The sequence below is a fragment of the Sceloporus undulatus genome, chromosome 4 (genome assembly GCF_019175285.1).
Source record: "Sceloporus undulatus isolate JIND9_A2432 ecotype Alabama chromosome 4, SceUnd_v1.1, whole genome shotgun sequence".
Lineage (NCBI taxonomy): Eukaryota > Metazoa > Chordata > Lepidosauria > Squamata > Phrynosomatidae > Sceloporus > Sceloporus undulatus.
The window spans coordinates 198,027,921-198,035,280 of NC_056525.1; the positions used below are offsets into that span (position 1 = coordinate 198,027,921).

At 42.8% G+C, this 7,360-nt stretch overlaps 1 protein-coding gene across 5 annotated transcripts in view; it reads right to left on the minus strand.

The window, feature by feature from the left end:
• RB1CC1 (RB1 inducible coiled-coil 1) overlaps window positions 1-4,904 on the minus strand; it is a 90,058-nt gene extending 85,154 nt beyond the window's left edge. For 4 of the 5 annotated variants that reach the window (XM_042461679.1, XM_042461678.1, XM_042461677.1 and 1 more), the window contains exon 1: window positions 4,661-4,904. The gene's annotated coding sequence lies outside the window, so the exon portion shown is untranslated. Of the gene's footprint in view, window positions 1-2,619; window positions 2,689-4,660 lie in introns of all 5 variants that reach the window. The other variant, XM_042461676.1, reaches the window with a different exon arrangement.
• Between the last annotated feature and the right edge of the window lie 2,456 nt (window positions 4,905-7,360).

The following is a 7,360-nucleotide window of genomic DNA, read 5'->3' on the forward strand; positions in this document are numbered from 1 at the left end:
GGGAAACATAAATAAAATTATTATTATTATTATTATTATTATTATTATTATTATTATTATTATTATTATTATTATCATCATTATAACTCACTATTGCCCCATCAGGCTAGGGCTGATAGAACTGAAGTTCTACAGCACCTGGGTCAAAGGCTCCCTATGCTTGTCATGCAACATCGCTTATGCTGGGGGGGAAAGAAAGAGTATTTATAGAAGGGAATGGAATATTAAGTGACAATCACTAATCCACATAATTGAATACTTAAGTTACAATTGTCCATGGCACTGTATTTCCAGTGTCTATGCATGGCTGTGAAAGCTGGGTGGTGAAGAAAGCTGATAGGACGAAAATCAATTCATTTGAAATATGGTGGAGGACAGTTCTGCAGACATCTTCAACTACATAAAAGAAAAATAAACAGTTCCCTGAGAAAAACAAGCCTGAATTCTCCCTAGAAGTCATGATGATTAAACTGAGACTGCCATACAGTACTTTGGCCATATCATGAGAAGGCATAACTCATTAGGGGGGGAAAACAACAATAATGCATGAGAAGGCAGAAGAGACTAGGGGGGGGGGGGAGGGAATCTCTTTACAGGTGGATAGACTCAATGAAGGAAGTCACGGCCCTGAGACTGCAAAACCTGAGTTGGACTGTTGATGACAGGGTGACTTGGAAGTCTCTATATATAGGGCTACCATAAATCAAAGTCAACTTATCAGTAGTTAACAACAGTTGTATACATCATCCCTTAAGCAAAGACAACAAAACAACCAACACATTTTGCTATTACTGTACTTAAAAAACTGTTTGAGATCTTTCCAGATATTCTCCTTCATACAAAATGATTTTACATTTCAGCATCATGCTACTTTTAAAGGGTTACATATTCCATGCTTTCATTTGATGTCTTTCATGGTGTTTTTAATTCTCTGAGAGCATGACTATGTAATGGCAAGGAAAAATGGAAAAATCCCAGGTACTGCAACATTTTTATAGGACCTAGGACAAGTTAATACACTCTCATCAGTGATCTTTGTCTGCACAACGGCCTACAATGTTGTGAGGATTAGTGAAAGATCCAAATGTTCAAAAAGTCAAGCCCATCTACAGATAAAGTATGCTATCATTAATGCACGGATTGTTAAATTCAGGAGTTAAATGCAAATTTAGGCATATGAAACTGGTCTAGCAGAAGCAGATTTACTCTTCTCCCCTTCCTCTCATGGTAACCCCTGTATCCTGAAATACTACACAAAGGTTCAGGAGACACTACTGAATGGAGTCCTTCAGCAAGTGAGACTAATCCATGCCACATATCTGGTCAGCAAACAATTTCAATTTCAGAGCATTCTCCTCTCATGTCAACAATATTACTGTAACAATCATGCTCGTTCAGCGACATCTAACTGAAAAGCAGCAAGATCCAATGCAATCACAAGCCATTATGACTGTGCAAACACAAATACACTGAGATAATTACTTCAACGCTTCCTTTGACCTAGATACCTGTTAACATATCAACAACCTTCATTAATTGCTAGTTCATCTATGGTGACAAATAGTTGTGCAACTCTTATATATACTGGTCTATCCTACATTAAAAATATGCTGTAGAGAGCTGTATATTACAGTTCTTGTTTTTTAATTAGCAAAATGTATGTGTGCGCATACACACACCTTCAAGTAACCTGTTGACTTATGGTGATCCCCATGAATTTCATAGGGGCTTCTTATAGAAAGAATACTCAGGTGGTTTTATCGCAGGTTTAATTTAGATCTTAATCATGAATATAGATAGAAAATATTTTTCTTCCTGTAAAAGAGTATGCTTAATATAATGGGAAATACAGAAGGAATATGCATGGGGGTGAGCAAATAATTATCGTTCCTTTAAAATGCACACTGAATATCCTATATTTATGGATAATAAGACCTATATTACAACCATCAGCAAACACATTTAAGAAACAGACTGCATGTAAGTAAGTCACAAAAGTAAACCTAATTATCAGTTTGATTAGGGAAATTTCAAGACTCAGATGTACTGAAAAGGCTAACAAAGATACAAAATAACAAAAGTATTTTTGCAAATCAGTGTCAGAATTTGGGGAAATCTCTTTTTAAATACCAACCAGAATGTCCCTCACACTAAGAAATCCTCCTGCATCTTGTACTTAAAAAAAAAAAAAGGGGGGGGGGAAGAATGATACTAATAGTTGTAGAGTCCAAAACACACTGCAGAAATAATCCAGTTTGAGAACGTTTTAACTGCCATGGCTCAATGCTAGGGAATTCTGGGACATTTAGCCTTCTCCTTCAGAGAGCTCTGATGCCACCATAAACTAGAATTCCCAGGGCTTCCTAGCATTGAGCCAGGACAATTAAAGTGGCCTCAAACTGGGTATTTCTGCAGTGTGTTTTGGGACTAAGTACATGTGTGTACAGTCTGTAGCAATGATGTATTTATTTACAAATAAACTTTTAACAACATATCCAGCATAACCTGCATATCATTCAAACCAAACTAATTTTACCCCAACTACCAAGTTAAACAGAATTAGGTTAGCTTGTATGCAAACGTAACAAAGTAGTGTCTAATGGTATTTTAAAGACTAACCGGTAGGATCATGTACTAGACTCATTTTGTGACGTTTAATTTCTCTGCGGTTTAATTTTCTCCCAACATCTATAAACAGATAAAGAATATTCTCACATCCATGGGAAAACCAAAAGGACAGCATATTTTGTCAACAAAAGCAAAACTTTAGTCAACCTCCAGATTTCACACTAAATGAGTGAGAGAAGGGAACCATGCATTAAGAGATTTAGCTACAACCAAAACTGTTGTTTTGAGCCTGAGATAGTCATCAAATCAGTATGATATGAAATGCTATTGTTGTTTTGTGCCTTAAAGACATTTACACCTTATGGCAACCCTAAGGTGAACCTACGATAGGGTTTTCTTGGCAAGATTTGTTCAAAGAAAAGTCTCCATTTGCCTTCCTCTGATGCTGAGATTGCGACTTGCCTAAAGTCACTGCGTTTCCATAGCTGACTAGGGATTTGAACCTTTGTCTCCAGAACTTCCTTGCCAGCGCTCAAACCACTACTACACACTGGATGAAATACATCACAAATAAAACTACTTACATCAAGGCAAGTAAAGTTTGTGGTGGGGGTGAGGAAGAAAACCTTCCCAACTGTGCAGATAAACAACTAGCTTTGAAACTAGCAACACTGTGTGTGAGGAAGGCAGGATGAAGGTAAAAGAATGTGTAAGGGAGGATGAAGTAAGCGAGAGGATGTAAAGATAGAGGAAAAAGCTGGAGTGAAGAAAGAGTAAGGAAGATCAAGCAAGAAGGGGAAGGAGAAAAGAGAAGGAAAGGAAGACAAAGAATGTAAGAGAAAGGGAAAGAGGAGTAGGAGAAGAGCTGGGGATGTTTAGCCTGGAGAAGAGAAGGTTAAGAAGTAATATGATATCTCTGTTGAAGGGATGTCATATTGAGGAGGGAGCAAGCTTGTTTTCTGCTGCTCCAGAGACTAGGACCCAGATCAATGGATGCAAGCCGCAGGGAAAGAGGTTCCACCTCAACATTAGGAGGAACCTCCTGACAGTAAGGGCTGTTCGACAGTGGACTGAAGGCACAGCAAGACATAGGATAATAGGATGTTTATGTGGACCTTTGAATAAACATAGTAATGTACTTTGTTTTATGGTGTATAATTCCAGAATAACAAAGGTATGCCATGCAGGGCATATAAAAGAAAGGGAGGACTAGCAACAGCGAATGAGGAAAGAGGGGAGGAGAGGAAGAAAGTAGCAACACCGAGTGAGTGAGTGAGTGAGTGAGGAGAGCAAAACAACAACAAGAGCCGCCGCTGCCGCCACCCTGAAAACCACAGGCTCCTTTTCATAACCGAGTCCTTGTGGGCGGGATGCAAAAGGGCGGATGGGCTGAGTCATGGCCCTCGGAGGAAACTTTTGGGAAGGGATCCCTACTCCTCTGAGAGAGAGAGAGAGAGAGAGAGAGAGACAGAAGAGCAGGAGGAGAGGAAGGACAAAGAGCAGAAGAAAAGAAGGGACACAGAAGAGGAGAGGAGAGAAGGAAACAGGAGACACAAAAGAGGAGGACAGAGGAGACATACAAGAGGAGGAGGAAAGACACAGAAGAGGAGAGGAGAGAAGGAGACATAAGAGAAGGAGAGGATGGAAGACACACAAAGGGAGTAAGAAAGAAACACAAGTGGAGGAGAAAGAGGAGAGGAAGGGGAGGAAAGAAGGAACAAAGAAGAGATCAGAGAGAGAGAAAGAAAGAAAGAAGAGACACATAGAAGGAGGAGGAGGAGGAGAACGAGGCACAGAAGAAGAGGAAAGAAGGGACACAGAAGAGGAGAGGAAGAAAGAGACAAGAAAGAGGAGGAAAGAGACAGAGAAGAGGGGGATGGAGAAGGGGCGGCCCCAGACTCCCACCCGGCATAACGGGGCCCTTCCTCCGCATCCCCAGGGCCCTGCGAGGGAACGGGGGCCCTCCCCTTCCTCCTGCCCCGGGCCCTCTTTGGCAGCCGTCCTCCGGTGTGCCTTGTTTTCTTTCCCTTCCATCCCTCTGAGGAACCCCAAAGCCGCCTCGCTGGGGAGCCTTGTATCCCTGCCTTATTACCCGAAGGAGGCCACGGCAGCAGAGGCAGCAACAGCTGGGCAGCGCCTTCGCCTCGGCCGCGCACCACCATCCCGCGCCGGAGACCGGCGGCGGAAGCCCCTCCCGTCCTCGGCTGCGGAGGAAGGAGGCCAAGGGAGGCAGCCAAGACGGAGGGCTCTCCTCGGACGGACGCTGCTGCCTCTTCAATCTCCTCCTCCTCGCCGCCGCCGCCGCTGTTTGTTATTGTCGTCACTCTCTTCCGCCGCAGTGCACGCTGGGAAAGGGCCCCGACCGGAAGTGAGGGCGGAACCATAGAGAGGAGAGGGCGGCCGAGAGCCCAGAGAGGGCGGGACCATAGAGAGGAGAGTGCAGAGCGTCCAGGAAACGACGCCTCAGAGCGCGATACTAGGATCCAGGCGCAGCGCACGAAGCGTGGTCCTCCTGTTCTCCCAAGCGCCTCAGCCGCCTTCCTTCCTCTCCAGGAGGGTCCCCCCAATGCCCTCCGTTTTCAGCAACACTAAAGAGCATGGATCTGTATTGACAGGAGGAGTCTGGGGCTTTTAGCTTCTATATGACCGTGGCCTCCATTTTGAGCAGCACTCAGAGGCAGGGGTTCGCATTTATATTAGTGTTTGTAGCTCAGGGTGACCAGGTGTCCTCCTTTTCGAGGACACATCCTCCATTTCAACCTCCTTCCTGTCCAGGAGGAGTTCCCAAATGTCCTCCATGTTGATCAGGACTAAGGAGAATGGGTTTGTATTAATAGGAGTGTATTTTTTTAGCTTTTCTTTGGTCGTGTCCTCCATTTTTCATGGAGGTCCTCCATTCTGAGCATGACCGAGAAGCAGGGATTCACATGTATATTAACATTTTTAACCCAGGTTGACCAAATTCTGTCCTCCTTTTCCAGGACACGTCCTCCATTTCAGACTTCCAGTCCAGGAGCCATTCCGAATTGTCCTCCATTTTGAGAAACACGAATTTATGTTTATAGTAAGAGTGTTTTGAGCTTTTGATTTGACCATGTTCTCCTTGAACGGCCCCCATTTTGAGCACAACTAAGAAGCATGGATTTATATTTATAGGAGTGTTTTGAGCTTTCTATTTTGGTATTGTCCTCCCTTTTTTCCTTGACTGTCCTCCATTCTGCGGTGCTTTGTCCTCTTTTGCGGTGAGGACCTTTAGTCACCGTAGCGACAGAGGAGGTTTCCCTCGGTATCCTAAGGGCAGCATCCACACCACAGAAATAGTCTGGTTTTGCACCACTTTAACTGCCAGGGCTCAGTGTTATGGGACTCTGGGAACTGTAGTTGTGTGAGACATTTAGCCTTCTCTGTCAGACAACCCTGATGTCACAACGAATTACAGTTCCCAGAATCCCCCAGCACTCAGCCAGGGCAGTTAAAGCAGTCACCTGCGAAAAGGATAAAGCTCTAAATGTGGATATTCCTTTGTGAGATGTGAAAGGGGTTTTAGTACAGTGTAGGAATACCTCTTGTGGCGGATATGACGAAACGTTGCATCAGTTACCAAGTGTTTGCTTAGAAGTTGTCTTCAAAACCCGAGGCTTGGAAAAGGGCGGCTGTTTCTTTAGGAAAGATTTCTGAAGTTCGTTGTCCTGCCTTTCGAAATGTATACATTTACGTCATATTTTTATATGGATACAGAACAAATGATTTTAGCCTTTTGGGAACAATCATTTCTTGACAGAAGTGCTTTTTGTTTTGTATTGGGAGAGGGGTATGTTGGATAATAAGGATTTTTATACACTAAAACAACGTTGGATTTGAAAGTGTGAAGGTTTGTGGAATGGATGAATGAGGTGAGAAGGGATGTGGAAGAGATGAGGAAGGTATGTAGAATTGATATGTAAGGATTGGAGACAAAAGATGGCAAGATAATATGTAGCATAAGACCTGTAAGGGGAATAGAATGAGCTTTGATACGGATGAAAGGATGATGTTGGTGAAGGTACCGTATGTCAGTAAGATATATGATGTTATTGTGAATAATAGGATGTTGAAGTGTTTGGGGTGTTTTTAATGTTAAATATGTTTGTATATTGCTGAAATGATGAATAAAGGTATTAAAAACAACGTTGGGTGTGAGGTGAAAAGTTGATATGTGTTTGTAAACTCCAATGCCCATTGTTTGACCATTCGCATATTGTGGAGTCTGATTTAGAGACAAATATTCTCAGTGAAGGTTATTCCAGGTTAAAGGGCAGTGTATTGTGTTTTCTGTTCATTTGTGCATGCATACCCTACTACTTATCTCCCAAGAGTTAATAGGGATGCTTAATTGTTGATCTAAAGGGAGGGTTACATTGATAACATTTGTGACTTCTGCACAGGGAAATGTGATTGAATAAATCTAGCCAATCACATGAAAGATATTGGCCCCATACAGACAAGCCAAAATAAAACTGCTTCGGGTCACTTTGGAGGTATGCTGTTTAAATGATGCATGCATCCTAAGAGTCCAGAAGCCGCGCCAAAGCCACGCTCCAGTTTTAGGACGCATGCGTCATTTAAACAGCATGCCTCCAAAGTGACTCGAAGCAGTTTAATTGTGGCCTGTCTGTACGAGGCCATTGTAAATTAGATCCAGAAGAGATTATTTGATATTGTTTTGGAGCTGAAACCCACAGTTAAGTTCAGTCTCTGTTGACCTGTTGCTCGCCAATGCAAAAACCAAAGGCATTATGGATTATGGGTGGGT